General features: G+C 37.5%; 1 long non-coding RNA gene across 2 annotated transcripts in view; it reads right to left on the reverse strand.

Annotated features, from left to right (window-relative positions):
- Nucleotides 1-17,724, reverse strand: part of LOC107520735 — a 369,941-nt gene that overhangs the window by 206,121 nt on the left and 146,096 nt on the right. For both annotated transcript variants that reach the window (XR_004952773.1, XR_004952772.1), the window contains exon 2: nt 3,823-3,971. This is a non-coding gene — a long non-coding RNA (uncharacterized LOC107520735). The remainder of the gene's footprint in view (nt 1-3,822; nt 3,972-17,724) is intronic.

Consider the following 17,724-nt stretch of genomic DNA (forward strand, 5'->3'; position numbering starts at 1 on the left):
GCATCTAATATTTCTTTTGGAAAAGTAATATTTATTTGAAGTTTAGAGATATCTTTAGTTATACTGATTTTTTTCTCTGTTAAATTAACTAGAATTCAATTTCATACCTATTATTAAATCATCCAGTATAGTACAATCTCAATTTGTAAAATTATATCTATGTATCTAGCTTTATAAATGCATAGATCAACATGTATAATTATATTTATTAATAAGTGTGTCAAAATGAACCAGACTACTGTATTGTAAGGCCAAGGACACCTAAAGGGAATGCTAAAGAAAGGAAAATCTTCACCAACGAGACATTTCAAACCCAAAAGTTTCAGTCACTGATGCTTCTAAAGAAAGACTTTCGTCACCACCTTTGTTTTATGGATTAAGACCTTGATATGCATTTAATTTCCCTCGCTGGCAGAAATAAAGATGAATTCATTGCTCACTAGTCATTTCCAACAAGTCAAATTAAGGAGCCAACATTTTAGAGAACACAGAACTCTGGACTATAAGGGGGAAATATTTGCATTCTAGTTATGTATCTACCACTAAACTGCTATGTGATCTTTGAAAAGTCTAGATTCCTTTCTACAAAATGAGGGTCTTAGACTAAGCCATCAACAGAATTTGTCACTCAAGATGATCCAGGAGACAAAAAATGGCACCTTAGTCAAGAGCGTTTGGAAAATGCCAAATACAATTCTTCCGGAGTTTCCCAGTGAACATTATTATACTTAAATATTTAAGTACTCCTGAGGTAAATGAGTTTGTTTAAAACTATTTAATCTAAAGTTTCTCAGTTTACAAAGCTTTTTATGTCATACACACTGTCTTTAATATCACTATTACCTCCATGAAGTAAGCATCATTACTTTCCAGATGAGAACAGTTTTACTATTAAGATCACTTTAAGCAAATAAAAACAATTATTTTATACAATTCGGCTCGTGTTTCCATCTGAAAAAAGATATAACTTACATCTGAGTCCCAATTTTACCAACATAAACATGCACTAACTGTACTTCAAATATGTGACTAGAGATTAGAACATTGCTGTTTACAAATATCGAAATAACCACATTTTGAAAAATAGGGCAATAACTGACTTTTTCACATGAAGCCATGGTGAAAAATCAAATCATGCTTTGTGCAATTGCTTTATTTTTTATTTCTCCACTAAATCCTTCCATTGCTCATAAAGTCATTTCCAGAAGCAATTATATTTTAAATCATTTAATTTTCAACTGATTGTATTATTCAAAAAGTGATAACATATTTCATCTGTTGCCTTACGAATTCTGTTATTTTTTTATGTTGCAAATAAAGGTGAAAGAATTAAAGTTTGAAAATGCCCATAGACTTAATAAGAATACTTATCAAGTAATTACAAAATGCAATTGCAGGGCAAGCTTTTACTATGTTATGAGTAAAGAGTAAAATATCTGCATTATTTCAAGGGAGGGGACACTTTTGGTTTAAACCTCAATCATTACAGAGAAACAAGTAATAATAATAACAATAATAACCACTTACTGAATACTTACTATATGACAAGCACTGAGCTGAGTGCTTTACATGTTTCCTTTCATCCTTAAGACTGCCCATAATTTGGGTACTATTATTAGTCATTTATAACATCAAAAAAAAAACAACTAATGTTCACAGAGGCAAAGCGACTTATGCAAGGTCATATAGCTAACAAGTGGTAGAACCAGGACAAGAAGAAACATCCTTCTCTTAATTTCTATGACATATAATATTCACAATCTACCTGCTTTTCAAAACAAATTTAATGTTTAAAAAAATAAAGAGACATTACATAACATAATTTAAGGGAACTTTGGTAAAAAAAGGATGAGAATCTAAAATAGCCATCATCAACAACTCATTAATATATAATGATGCATTCTGACACTAGGTGAGTTCATACCATGTTAAACTGAAACCAGTAGGGGCCCTTGGTAGCCATCTGGTCCTGCCTCCCATCTGGTATTTTCAACAGCTTTCTTAAATGCCACAGAGCCTTATCTTGCTTGCTCCTAATGACATGAAATTCATTACCATGAAAGGCAGGACATTTTACTTCTAAATATCTTCAGATGAATTAAAATATACAGTCTTATTTTGAGTCAAAATTGCCATTCTTTTTTACTTTTACCCATTGATACTGCCATTGATATAACCCAATACTTGGTCCCTCTCCATGACCATGCTTTAATGGGACCCCCCACACACACACACACCTCTTCCCCAGTTTAGGCTGTTTCAATTCTTCCTAGTTGAAAGCAGCAACTTACCCTCCTTTGAAGGCATCCTAATTTGGCACTGTTCCTTTTAAATTTGAATACAATATCCCTGACATGTTTGAATCAATATAACAGTGGTTATGTATTTATTCTGTGATCTGGACATTGTAGTTCTGGTGACACCAAAATTGCATCCCCTTTTAAAAGTCACATCAAACTGTTTGCTTACAAAAACTTACAATTCTTTTTCACATATACCACTTCTAAATCAGGCCTCTGTCACGTGATGGCAATTTCAAAATGAAATTCATGATTAAACAATTATTTTTATAAGTTTCTTCTTGCTGACTGCAGTCCAGCATTCCCATTTGGGTCATATTAGAGGATTCTGTCACTTTCACTGTTGTTGAATTACCTCATGCAAAATCCATAAGAAACACTGTTTAAATCTCCATTTGCCTCCTCAGAGAAAAATACGGGTAAATGTGTCTTTTGTAGGGAAAATATGTTTAAGGTTTCATTAAACAACCTGTGCAACTTGTTTTTTTTCTTCTTCCCCCTCAGCGATTCTAAGAACCCTAAGAGCATATACTCCACAGAAATGCACTTCTGATCCACCACGACACCTCAGTCTGGGGCACGCTAGTTTCATTCATCGACAAGATATAAGAAGTTCAAACTTCTTAGATTCACTAATAGTAAGAAAAGTAGTGTAACATCAAACTATTTTTTAAATCCCTAAAATAAAACCTATAAATCCATATTTGTGGTCTATCTGGTTATGATTTCAGTACTTTTTTTCTTTCCTTTTTTTCAGCTTCTAACTTGGAATCCCATGTTCAACTCCATTTAAGAGACACACATCCTAGAACCTTCATGCCATGCTGGGGACCCAGTGGAACCACACTATGTTAGGTACTGCGTTATGTGTTGGAGAGCAAGGATGATGGAGAGAAAAGCAGCTTCGAAGGCATACACGTGGGAGAGAGTTTAAGCTCAGAGACTAGTATAACTAGAGACTGGAGAACATACAAAAAGAACAGAAGCAGATAAAATAGGAAAGAGAGAAAAGTTGGGTAAAGGATGTAAGGCCAATCTAGGAAGTAGTAACTTGATCCTTTAAGCAATGGGGAAGGGGAAAGGGCATCGAAGTTTTTAAATCAGAAGGTAAAATGATCAGACTTATGTTTTGGAAAGATTCTCTGGTGGCCATGTGAAGAGAGCTGGAGTGTCGTTAGGAAAGACTGATGGCATAGAAGGTCAGGAAGGAGGCAATAAGAATAGTATAAGTTGCGGACAGTAAGGGCTTGAATTAGGGAAATGGCAGTGAGAAAGGAAAGAGAGAAGCTTTGAATGTTTAGGCTGAGGGAGAGGACAATAAGGTTTCAAGTGTGGGTGACTGAGCTAATGTAGTAAGAGTGGGATTGGAGTGGAATATAGTAGGAATAATGAGTGCAATTCTAGATTTGTTGAATTCGAGACGCCCATGACACATCAAGGTATAAATATCCAGTAAAGAGTTTAAAGTATGGATCTGGACCTCAGGAAAGGAATCACATCTGAAAATTAAAATAGCTGATACCTTTGATGACAGATACAGGATCCAAAATGAATTTGCTGCTCAGACTGGAGAAATTCATGAGTACAAATGGAGCTCTCTGTGAGGCGGACTCTGAGCTAGAAATTAGCATGCAGGAGATTCATTAGTGAAGAGGCTCTGGGTATCAGCACCTGTGAAAGGAAGAGAAAGAAAGCAGGATAAGTGGAGAGAGGGACTGATGTACTGATTTATGATGCAGTCCCAGTGAAGGTCCAGCTTACTTCCCAAAGGAAATACTGGACCTGAGATTAACAGGAAAAGTAGTACCAAGCGGGGCAAGGTGCTTTACACCTCTGAGCTGATCAGTCAGTAGATGAAGGCTGCCCGCAAAATTAAGTGCGACACTGCTGGCAAAGGAGGATTTTTTGGCTGAGGCCATCTCCAGGGACTGCTGACAGCTGAGGGTTCCTGACAACAACATTCCCAGCAGCAGGAGAAATAAGCTCTTCACCTCTGAAGAAAGATCCGGCATCATGCGCTGAAGTTATCAAGGCTTAATATAAAGTCCTGACTTGATCGCCCAATAAACTCTAACACACAGGAGAGGTATAACACTTGTGGAAAAGATTATGGCCCTTTAGCTGACTGGAAGGGCAATATAAGTATTGGTTTTAAAGAAATATAAGTACCATTTTAAATATAAGTACTATTTTAAAGAAAAAAAAGCTAAAGTAATCTCAGGCTCTGTCAATAAAGATGTAGCATCCAGAACTCAGGAAGTGAGCACTCTGCTCAACTCTGTTACTGATAAAATTCCACCTGAAGTGTCCGTTTCATTGACAAACTGGCATATGTCCAGATCCAGATAACCAGGACAGGACAGAAAGGAAACCTGAAAGTCTGCCATGAATAAATTAATTAAAAGCCAATCCAAAAAATTCTATGTAAAAATAAGAGTTTTATCTTCAAAGATTTACTGGACTGACACAGGGAAATAGAGTTACATGTACTGGTACTATCCCACAAGTAGAAACCACGGCTAAAAACCAATTCTGTCACACCGTAAGGAGGAACTTCCTAAAGATGGATGTCATCCAACAGTGGAATGGACAGCCTCAGGAAGCAGAAGGAAGGGGTTCCTGTCACTGACACTCCTAAAAGAGGCCCAGTTGCCAACTGTGGAGAAAGAAGTGAGGAGGGGCAGTGGCGAGGAGAAAAAGAAGAATCCAGCTGGAGGCTGTTCTAGACGTCTCCATGACCCGCTGCAGGCCTCGAGTGTGTTGACTTATATGTGATGAGTGATTTCTTTAAAAAGTAATAAATGAGATACTAGTAGTCAGAATGTGTTGGTAAATTAAAACTATCTATGTCCTCCATCTGCTTATTCCTCTTCCTCAGTCTGTATTCTTAGTGGAGAATTACTTGTTCACACCAAAGAAGTAATTTAGTAGGAGGAAATTAAATGTATTTAATCAAATCTCTGTAAATGTCATTCTGAATAAAAGTTGCATGTCTTCAGAAATAGCACATGTCACAACACTCAATGTATTAGAACAGACTGGTTGAACAAATATGGTAAATAGGAATCTACAAGGAAAGGCAATGGACTAGAGAACCCAGAAACTATAGTGACAGGGGAGATTGGTTAAACAAAAAATCCCCAGCCTTGAAGTGCATGTCTACAAAGACTGTGAGAAACTTAGCATTGCAAGCAATGAGCCACATTCTGGAGTCCAATCCTCAAACTCTTAGCTGTCCAATACTGCAGATGCTAGCCATGTAGTTTCTTACACTACAATTGAAATTAATCCCTCGGTCACAATAGCCACATTTCAAGCACTCAGTGGCCACACTCAGCTAGTAGCTACCACACTGCATGGCACGGACATAGAATATTTGCAGCACTGCAGGAAGCTACATCGCATAGCCCTGCCTCAACTCTACTGGGGAATTAGCATCGCTACAGAAAAACTGCAAACGAGCTTTCACTTCTCCTTTGCTTTATTTTACTCTGTTCTTTTTTCTTTTTGTTTAAAGCTCTCACAGTTCAGAAATAACTTCCCCAGAGCAACTTCTCTGATAAAGCGCCCACCCCTCCTGCAGGATTCACTCCGAATTATCCTGCTGGACCCAGGAAAAGGCCAGGTTCACTGTGGTAGCAGGTGGCCCGACTCAACAAGACATCATTGATTCCTAGCCACTATATATTAAATACCATTTATTTACAGATTTATATTAAATAAAATAAATCGTATTGGAAAGGTCTTGAGAATATTCACCAGTGGCAGTCCTCCTTCCCCAGATGTCTACTCTTGCTGTGAGTCGCTAAAAGAAAAATAGCTTTAGCAAGAAGGAGATGAAAATGCAAGTCATAATATTGTACGTTTTCCTTATATAGCATCTAGAAGCCAAAGGCACTTTTGGTTTGTTGCTAAAATATAAATGCACATAGAAAACATACATTATAACCTATGGGTCTTATGAGGGAAAGATTTTAAGAATAAAAACCGCATGGGAAAAATTTATAAATGGTCATACATTAATGTCAACATTTCCAAATTTCACACCCAGGGTAAAGATCAGACTGATTTGGTGGCAATATGTGGTGGCTGGGAACAAAGAGACACAGGTTCCATTCTGTCTGTAAAGTAATAGGCTTACTCTTCAGTGTCTAGGCCTGCAGGTTGGAGAGAGACTGGGACAAGGGAGCCTTCCCTAGAACTTAGAGTGAATTCAAAGGATCAGAACTCAATAGCAAAACCAAAGGTCTAAAATGGTCGAACCTGATAACACAAGGTTTCCTGTAGGCCGAATGAATGTAGCCAGGTCAAGGTTGGTAAGTTTAAGGAGTGCTGGGAAACAGAGGTTATTTCAGGCAGGCCAGTCCACCCAGTACTTCCCTGGTATCATGTAGGGAGCTCAGAAAAATTTGTGTTTAATGTAGCAATACAGCTATCAGAGTGAGGAAAGGCGGAAACAGAGACAATGGTGAATGATGTACAAAGAAGCCAGGGGCTGTCGCCTTTGTCTATGGGTTGTAGCAAGCTCATCATAATGCAGGCAAAGGCCAATTCTGCAACTTGCATTCAGGCAGACAAGTGGGGACAAAAGCAGGGGATTCGTGAAGTAGTCAATGTTCACATGTCCCCCAGTGCAAGGGCAGTATCATCTAGAGACCTGTTTACACACGGCAGTATCATCAGCCAAAAGGCCAGAGTGGGAAAGGCAGCATCCATTTCTGAGGAAAGGGACTGCCCCTGGCTCAAATCTCCTTGGCAGCAACAGCTAATATAGGGAGGTGACAGAGAGGAGAAGAATCCACTGACGACTGGATCCCTTATCCTAGTTTTGAGAAATCACCTTTATTCCCAAGACTTTGAAAATAGAGAAGATGGGGAGGTGGAGGCTACTAAGATACATAAACTTATTTCTTACCAGGGCTTTCGAAGAACTGTGGTGTGTCTAACAGTACTGGGGTGGCCAGGGAGAGTGTAAATGTGTGTGTGTCTATGTGGGGGATAGGGGGTGGGGATGAGGGACCTGGTGAATACAAGAAACCCAGGCCGGGTTGACCTCCAAAACTGCAGTAAATCACCCAGATACACCACCCTTTCTGTTCTGCTCATCCTGCCTTATATCTCCTCTTGTCCAGTACTCAGAACTTCCTGACCAATAGATGTTTGCATTAATATTCCTATTAGACATCTCCTGGGCATAACATGGTGAGAACGTAGCAAAAGGAGCTGGAGTAGGTTTCTAATGCCCCTGCCTGAGCCCCGTTTTCCCCATGGATTAATTAAGAAAAAAAGATAATCCTAGGTTAAATAGTTTCCAAGAAAATATTTGAACAAAAAGATACAAAGCTATGACACATTTAGATTTCAACTTGTCATAGTGTTCTTCAGACATCCCCAGGGGGGTGTCATTCTCCAAAAGCAAACTCAAAACATCCAGGAAATAGGAAGGCACCATATTCAATTTGACAAGCACCTTTTTTTTCCTGAATTTTATGCCACCCCCATCCAACTGTAACTATTATGCTTGGAATAAAAAGCAGTAAAAATGAAGAGGCTCAGCTAGGATGTGTTAGGATCGTAGCTGAGCTTAGGAAGACATTAACGGAATTGCACTAGCTGCAGGGGAGCTTCCCTGCTGGGAACTTCAGCCCCTTCTGGCTACCCAGACATGGGACCCACAAACAATGAGTCGATTGATGCAGCCCACTGAGAATTCAGGCTGCTCAGTCTGGCCCAAGGTATCTCCATCCCATTTGTACAGGAGAAGCATCTGCAAGCTTTTCGTAACACTAACGGACTTGGCCATCCCCCTACACACACACACACACACACACTGCCAACAGTTAAATCAGAACCTCCAGCTATGAGGTCTAGATATCAGTATTAAAAAAAAAAAGGAAAAAGAAAAGCTTCTCAACAGATTCATGTGCAGCTCGGGTTCAGAAGCATACAAAGATCCTCCTGAGTTGGTTTTGGTTTTCATTTGTCCTGATTGTAGATGAGCTTCCTGATCTTTGATGAATTTCCTGACTACAAAACAAGGATAATATATACCCTGTGCTACTTTTCTCAAGTCTATTGTGATTATATGAAACTATCTCACGTAAAGAAAGAGCATTAATAGTAAGTGAGCACTTACGGCCCATGTAGACAGTTACAAATTGTCATATCTTAACAATCACTCTTCTATTCTCACTATTGTTTGAGACATAAAACATACCAGAATGAATGAATCCCTTAATTTAGAACTGAGGAAAATGATGCTCAAGTAAGTTAAGGGCTTCTCCCAAGTTCACAAAACTGTAAGACTTACCTGTTCTACTTTAAAAGCTAAGATCTTCCTATGACCCCCAACTCTATCTGGACCAGGATATCCTGAAATTTAGTCTTGATTATTGCACTAACTGGATGTTGGGCCTCTCAAGCCACTTACTCTCTGTAGTGTTCCCTTTCCACGAGTATAAAATAAGAAAGTTGAACTAGGCCATTCCTGATGTTGCTATCAGGTCTAATATTCTATAAGCATGAGATTTGATGTGTGAGGACATGTCAAGTCCACATATTGCTGTTGACCACATATGTGTTTTTCATTTTAAGTATGATGCTTTATCTAAATTATAAGACACTTGTCATGAGGAGAAAGCTACCTAATATTAAAGTTATCCCTACTTAAAGACAGATTTACTACATATAGTAGTTACATATTAGAAAATTATAAAATTATCCTACATTCTATGATGGTAAATGAGAGTCTACAAGAAAATAGACATGCAAAAAAATTGTTGCTGTTGTTAACAGTGAGAACCGAAAAACTGATTCCATCAGCCAAAATTTACTATATTAATGGCATGCTTTGGTTGATGGAATAAATTTGTATTTTATATATATATTTTACTTATATATATATATATATAAATGTGTGCATATATATATATATATAATGTATATACATGGTATTTGTGAACATATTTCAGGCACATACATTGAACGATTAAAAAAAACGAACAGAATTATAGATACAGAGAACTTATGGTTGCCAGTGTGAGGGGGTTTGGCAGGCTGGGTGAAAAAGGTGAAGGGATTAAGAAGTACAAATTGGGAGTTACAAAATAGTCATGGGGATGTGAAGTACAGATTAGGGAATATAGTCAATAACATTGTAATAACTATGTATAGTGCCAGGTGGGCACTAGATTAATTGGGGGATCATTTCATAAATTATATAAATGTCTAACCACTATGCTATACACCTGAAACTAACATAAAATATATTGAATATCAACTATAATTGAAGAAAAATAAAAAAATAAAAAAGGAAGAAAATAGCAAAAAAACATTAATTCAGTAGTCAAAATGAAATGAAAACCAATTGTAGTTTTTCATCCAGATTGTATCCTTGTCTTTGGGAACAAAGTATGGAATAGAGCAGTAGAATTCTCATGTAAAGCACAGCCAGCTCCCTTGTCAGTAGACACTGCCCACCGGCTCTGGAAAAAATATGTATTGTATTGCTATCTTCCATTTCTAGTGAGGCAAATTTATTTGGTTTATGTGTTAGCTGTCCATTAAACAGCATTCTTATCTGAAAGAGTAGCAAATCCTTCCATTCAATGTAAGTGATCATTAGCTAAAAAACAATGTTTAAAATATTAAAATACTAAACTTCAGCATAGTATGATCCAGCCTTGCTACCTTAATATTAGAATTTTTTTCAGGGTTGATTCCTTTTTTGAGTTTACCAGCCATGAGAAGTGACAGTCTCCACAGGTGCTCCTTCACAAAAGAGGTGGCAGGTCTGTCCTCATTAATTATACAACTGCATGTCCTCTACCATCAAGGTTCCTCATCTGTAAATAAGGATAGTAACACTGACCTTATAAGGCAATCATAAAAATTAAATAAAATCATTTATTAACCACACAGAAAATTGCGAGTTATTGGGGTCCTAACCCTTAAAAAATCCTATAAAATGTAAGCTGTAATTGCACTCATTATTCTCACCATTTTTCCCCTCTAAACCTACTCTTCTCCTACAGTTATTTCCATCACCAACATCTTACGTTAATGTGATACATTTTTTTTACAAATATTCAATCAATGTTGACACCAAGAAATCAAATAATTAGATACATCTCTAACAAAATACATATAAGATCTAGAATGGAAAAAGTGCAAAGCTCTGATGAACAAAATCAAGAGATCTAAATAAATGGAAAGAAAATCCATGTTCATGAATAGGAAGACAATATATCTAAGCTGTCGATTTTCCCAAACTTATCTATAGATTCACGCAATCCCAAACAAAATCCCAGCAAGTTATTTTGTGGCTAGTTAGAAACTGATTCTGAAGTTCATTTGGAAAAGCTAAAGACCCAGAGTAGTCACTGCAGTATTGAAGAACAAAGTTGGATGACTGACACTCTGACTTCAAAACTTACCATAAAGCTAGAGTAAACAAGACAGGGTGGTATTGGCAAAAGAAGAGATAAACAGATCAATGGAACAAAATAAAGAACCCGAAAATGGACCCACACAAATACAGTCAACTGATCTTTGACACAAGGGCAAAAGCAATTTGATTGAGAAGAGATAATCTTTTAAACAATGCTGATGGAAGAACTGAACGTGTAAAAAGCGAATCTAGACGCAGACATTAAACCCTTAGCAAAAATTAACTCAAGGAGGATTATACATCTAAGTGTAAAAAACAAAACTATAAAACTCCTAGAATATCACATAGGAGAAAATCTAGGTGATCTTGGGTTTGGTGATGACTTTTTAGGTACAACGTCAAAAGCAAAATCCATGAAAGAAAAACTGGTAAGTTGAACTTCGTTAAAACTAAAAACTTATGCTTGACTAAAGACGCTATTAAGAGAATGAAATGACAAGCCACAGACTGAGAGAAAATCTTAGCAAAATACATATCTGATAATGAACTGGTAGCTATAACATCCAAAAAAACTCTTAAAACTCAACAGAAAGAAAATTAATGAATGAATAATCCAACTTAAAAAATGGGTCAAAGATCTGAACACACACTTCACCAAATAAACACATGAAGATATGTACAACATTATTTGTCAGTAGGGAATTTCAAATTAAAACCATCAGATACCACTACACACCTATTAGAATGTCTAAAATCCAAAACTATAACACCAATTCTGGTGAGGATGTGGAATGATGGAGAGCCTCTTTCATTGCTGATGAGAATGCAGTTTGGCAGTTTCTTACAAAACTAAACATACCTCTTATCATACAATCCATATCATACAATCCAGTAATCATACCCTTTGGGTATTTACCAAATGAGTTGAAAACCTATATCCACACAAAAACCTGCACATGGATGTTTATGGCATAATTGCCAAAACTTGGATAAACTGTGGTCCATCCAGACAATGGAATATCATTCAATATTAAAAAGAAATGAGCTCTCAAGCCATGAAAAGACATGCAGGAACCTTAAATACATTTTACTAAGTGAAAGAAGCCAGTCTCGAAGGGCTACATACTGCATGATTCCAATTATATGGCATCCTGGCAAAACCCTGTACACAGTAAACAGACCAGTGGTTGTATGCCCCACTCTGAGTCCAAGGGTATACTTATCACCATTTACCATCACTGTTACCCTGTTTTTCTTATAATAGAGATAATAATATATAGACAAATCAAGAAAAGTTGGATAATTAAATTTGCTGGTTTTGTCTCTTCTTACAATTTAATCTTAAAATACAATCTACAGTATCATGCGTGTTATGTTACATGTCTACACTATAATTCAGTAAAAAAAAATTAAAAAGCATGATTTAGCTTTCTGGTAGTTTTTTTAAAAGGAAATAATATACCTGGTCTTCTTGTTTATCTTCTTGGTTGTGTGGTAGGCAGGTCAGTTTGCAAGCCCTGCTCTATGCCAAAGGAAAAATGGAAAAGTACAAATGATTTTCCAACTACTCTGGCATCTGAGTGGAGAATGGATAATAGGGCAGGAGTAGCAGCAGGGAGAGTGGGTAGGAGACTACACTAGAGGTTATTGGGGTAGAAAGAAATGGATAGATATTTTCAATATAAAATTTTGTGATGAATTTGGTCAGAATAAAATTTGGAAAGTAAAAATTGGGGAAATAACAGGTTTGGGGCTAGGAGCTGGAGTTACATTTTGAACATATTAAGAGAGAGCTACCTTATAAACATCTAAGAGAAGATACTGGGCATCCCATTTATGTACATGCAGTATTCACTGGATCTGATGACAAGAATTTCAATGTCACACTGGTGTCATGAATACTGACCTCAACAAAAGGACATATTTTCACAAAAGTCAGATCATGGTGACTTGAAAAATAAATGGGAGATGAGGAGGTGTTATCCCAGAAACTACCCTACTCTTTCAAGATGTTTTGATGTGAAATAGAGACTAGAAATGGAACAGAATATGGAAGGAGATATGTGATCAAAACAGGTTTTTGTTTGTTTGAAGACAGAAACTAGTACAGCATGTTTGTATGCTGATTAGATGATGTAATGGAAAGAGAGAAACTGATGATACAGGAGAAAGAAGGAACAATCGATGGAGTGATTTCAAACCACAGTAATGGAAAGATGAGAGGTCTCTTTTATTATTTTTCAATAAAGTATGATGTACATTCATCAGCTCAGAGTTTGTGAAAGGGGAAGTTTGAGCAAAAGATGAAGGTGAAGAAAAGAGTGTTGATAGAAATTGGTGAGCTCAATAGACTGGAGGTCTCAATTAGGATGTATGAAATTGAAACTTCAGAAGTGGTACAAGGGACTTATGGGCCATTATATGAGAGTGATTACATTTTACCTAAAATATATGTTTTATGAGAGCCGGACCTTTATTTTTCTCACTACTGTATCCAAGAAAAACACATAGCAGTTGTTCAGTTAATATTTAAGTGAAGGAATATAAAAATGGCTCATAAAATATAGTGGGTAAGGAAATACTTGAGGTAAGAATTGGGAAGCTAATTAAAGAGAAAGGATAAATTAAATTGTATCAGTGCAAGTATTGTAGTAAGTAAGGATAAGAGGAAATAATTATTGAGAATGGCATGCTTGAAATTGGAATTTTGGAATTGTCGACAAGGAACTGTGTGGCTGATTTGGGCTTGAGGAAAATGATGAACGATAATAAAAGCTCACCCAACTAGAAGGGCAGAGTTGGAGAGGTCATGCCGGCAAAAATGCTGATAGGAATAGAGAGAAACACAGCGACCCAGAGATATAATGGGTAGTATGCACTTATAATGTGTTTGAAAGAAACAGGAAAGTCTGAAGTAAAAATTTAAAAAACAAATGTTGGGAAGATTCACTGCCAATGATTTTGATTCAATCGGTTGATGAGCTAAAGCAAGATTGGCATGACATCAAATTCTTTTTGTCATTGCTATTTCCATTGCCTTAGTCCCTATGGTAGCCATAATAATGGCCCCCAAATGTGTCCACGCTGTAATTCCTGGAATCTAGAAGTTATCTTACATGGAAAAAGGGACTTTGAAGATGTGATTAAGGACCTCGAGATGGGGAGATTATCCTAGATTTTCCGAATGGGTCCATTATAATCACAAGAGTCCCTACAAGAGGATGACAAGAAGCTTATAGTAGTAGATGTGATGACAGAAGCAAGAGGTTAGAATCACGTGAGGAAAAGGTCACAAGCCAGGAGATACAGGCAGCCTCCAGAAGCCAAAAGAAGCAATAGAACAGATTCTCCTCCGAAGCATACAGAAGAAACACAGCCCTACTGACGCCTTGATTTTAGACTTCCATCCTCCGAAAGTGGAAGGGAGTAAATCTGTGTCATTTTAAGCCACTAAATTTGTGGTGATTTGTTACATTAACCAATAGAAAACTAATACACCATTACAATCTAAGGGAGAAACTGTCACCTTAAGGCGACATGGCAAGCTTCAGGCCAGACAACCACTCTTTCATATTCCAAGATGATGTGGCACCCTGCCCCACACTTGTGCCTGTCACAGTCCTTTATAGCACATAGTGTAAATGCATATAAATGCATGCGTATTGGTGTGAGGTCTCTAAAGGAATTAAAGCCCTCCTGTAGCCTCCCTGCTTTAAGTCTTGCATGTACGAAAACTGTTGCACAACTCCCAATAGTTTATGGTAATTATTTAAGTATCTATCCATCTTTGCTCTTAGACTGTAACTTCCCTATAGTTTTCCTATATATTCTCAATCTCCTTAATATGAACGCTTTAGCAAAAGACTTGTCATTGTGTTCAACACATGTGAATTAAGCAAACTTGAAGTAATAGAACACTAATGGGGTCCAAAACGGACCCCATTACATACACTTGCCTGAAGAAGCCAGGAAGAAAACTCAGTGAGTAAGGCATGGGCTCTGAAGTGGGGAGAAAGACAACCTGGACCACAGATCAGGGCTGGAGAGTGGCAAAGAAGACTTACTGCTGAGATCCTGTTTGCTTTTTAGATCCCACGTGCCTGAGGTCAGGTGTGGTCCTACAGCATGACACGTCTTTTGTGAAAAAAAGACAATCCAAGCATGAGATATGTGAGTGATGTGCACAATATTTTAGTAGATGTTCGGCTTATTCAGGAAGTCAACAAGTCTGAGCTGTACAGTGACTTCAAAGATGAACGAAATAAAATTTCCATGGCTTTCATTAAAAATGTCACTCTGAATTGTGCTCTGAGTCAGTTTGTGAGTCACACAAGAAAATTGGTTCCATTGTTTAGTAGTTACACCTTATTTCTGAGGGGAAAAAAAGGAATTTGTTGAATGAATCTATGAATGAACTGAATGCTCCTAAAAAGACGTTAGACAAAGTCCCCCACCAAAAAACAAACAAATAAACAAACAAACTTCAAAATACAAAAAAACATACCACAAGATCTAAAGGCTTCTTCTCAGAGGTTATTTGGAGAAATTAGCGGCATTTATATTTTGGTCTCTGTGTTAAAAATAGTTGTATTCCTTATCATGGGTCACTAAGTGGCACATTGAAAATGGACTCTGCCAGTTCCAGAAGTGGCTTATCTTAAAGCAGGCTCTTGAACTCAAACCAAGCAGCCTTAATTTTCTCCCACCAAAGCTGCCTATAATTCATTCATTAATCCAACAAATATTTAAGTGCTCATGCTGAGCTAGGCACTGAAAATACCATGATAAACAAGACAGATTCCATATGCCACTGAATTTCTAGCCTCGCCAAGGAGGTACATGTTCAATAAGCAGTCTCAGTGATCTTGAACTTCATGTATTGGGGAACAGAGGGTACTATGGGAATATAGAACAAGGATTCTCACCTAATGTGGGTTTAGGGAAAGTTTCTCTGAGGAAAAGATCTTGAGCTGAGATCTAAGTAATAAAGAGGAATTAGCTGGGTGAAAATGGCAGTGGGGAAGGAAAGAATGGGCTAGATTTCAGGCAAAGAGGCGGCATGTGCAAAGGCCCTGAAGCTAGAAATAATGGCATGATTATTTGAGGAATTAAAATAATTCTGGAGTGGCTGGAGCAGAGAGAGTAAGAGGAAAAAGACATGTGAGTCATAGGAGATGATCAGGTCCCCAGGTCCCTGTAGCTCATGGTCTTCATTTACCAGTTTTCATTTACTGGTTTTTCTCAGGACCAGTCAAGTAAACAGGAAGAAAGAACGCCATCCATATCTGATTCTGTGATGGATTTAAGTTGTATTTCTGTTGTGGTTCTCATTTCAGCTAAATATATATAAGAATGTGTTTCAGAACAGGCAACTGGAACCGGTAAATGAAGACCATTTCACACGCAGATCACACCAGAAAAAGCACCTAAGCTGGCTCTGCACCTAAGCTCCACCTGGTAACAGCTACACCAAACTGCATGAACTGCCTCTCACAGAGCAGTTACTCACCGAAGCCTTGTCCAAACAGTACAAAGTCTATTGGTGGTGCAAGACAGTCCTTGCCCAGATGCTGGATTCATATTCTCGCCAAACCATAGGGGAAGTGATTTACCCAGCGGCATACTGTGCCACAAATTACTGTTCTATTTTCTGGTGTGTATTTGCATTAGCATGTGAAACGTGGGCATCCCTGTCCTCTTCCTTAGATCCTTAGCATACAAACAGATGTGGCTCGTGCACAGCTGATCACTTTCATGTGTTGCCAGCAGCACAGGCATCTACACTGACATTACATGCAAATGGTTCCTCCCCTGCTAACAATGCCTAACAGTTGAGGGACACCCTAAGAAAATTAAAAACAAACAACAAAAACCAAAAACTCCATTTCTCTTCATCATGAACACCTTAATTATTGATTGGTCTAGTCATGCACAGCATTCATCCTAGATATGGACCATTTTGACATTTAAAGTTCCATGTTGCTTGAAGATTAAATAGCTTCAGAGTGAGAAATTATTGCTATAGTAACAGATTATTCACGGTTCTTTTAAAAATATACTTCCATGTCAAAGCAAGAATCCATTCAAACTCTAATAATAAGCAAGCAAAATGAGAAAGGGTAGTATTTAAAAGCATTGAATATTTTCCACTTTTACTTCTTAAAAAAGAAAAAACACGTAACCATACCTAGAATAGAAATTTCGGATTGAATCAAAGGATTCCCATTTGCTCAACATATAGGGCAAGCTTTGTTTTTTAAGCATAAACATTTTTTACTTTTTACACCTAGAATTTTAATAAAGGGTGCCACATTTGGAAATATATTTGGTTCTTCTGAGAAGAAGAAAGATTTCTTTTTTAAGAGACTGGCTCTTAACTAAAGAGAAAGAGATGTTGTTATAAACATGGGCTGAAGTTAGGTTGACTTCACTCTTTCTTCAATTCTCTATTTATATGAGTCTTTATGTGACCTTAGGTAACTACTTGTCCCTTTTTCTGTGGGTTAGGTCAACTGCCTGAGAAATGCCCAAATGTTTTGAGACACCTTACCCAGTTAACTTAACTCTAATAGCCAGCATTAGTCAAGTGGGTCCCCGATCACTCAAGACTTACGGAGACATAAGCTCACATCCCTGGTCCATCACCCAGTAACCTATGACTCTGAGCTAGGCCTTTCAGTTTTCTAAACTTCACATACTTGAACTATTAAATAGAATTTATAATTGCTGCATGCCTTATTCCACACCATTTTTTAGGGAGGATCAAATGAGGAAGGAAATGTGTACATACTTCTGCAACTCTCCAAAAGTAAGAGATGATAATTGCATTGCTCTCCTTTCTTACAAAGAAAAGTTTCATCATTAGGTAGATGTGTGTGAATTTCTGTATTCTTAATGTGTGGTTATAGACGTTGGTTTTTCTCAGAAGAGACTGTGTTTCTTCGCCAAAGAAGATGAAGTACTTCTGGAGCTACTTCTAGTTTATAGTTAGGTCTAGAAAAAAAAGGGGGGGGGGAACTCTCCTTGGAATCAAGT

This window comes from Rousettus aegyptiacus, unplaced genomic scaffold, assembly GCF_014176215.1.
Source record: "Rousettus aegyptiacus isolate mRouAeg1 unplaced genomic scaffold, mRouAeg1.p scaffold_m13_p_9, whole genome shotgun sequence".
NCBI classification, from domain to species: domain Eukaryota; kingdom Metazoa; phylum Chordata; class Mammalia; order Chiroptera; family Pteropodidae; genus Rousettus; species Rousettus aegyptiacus.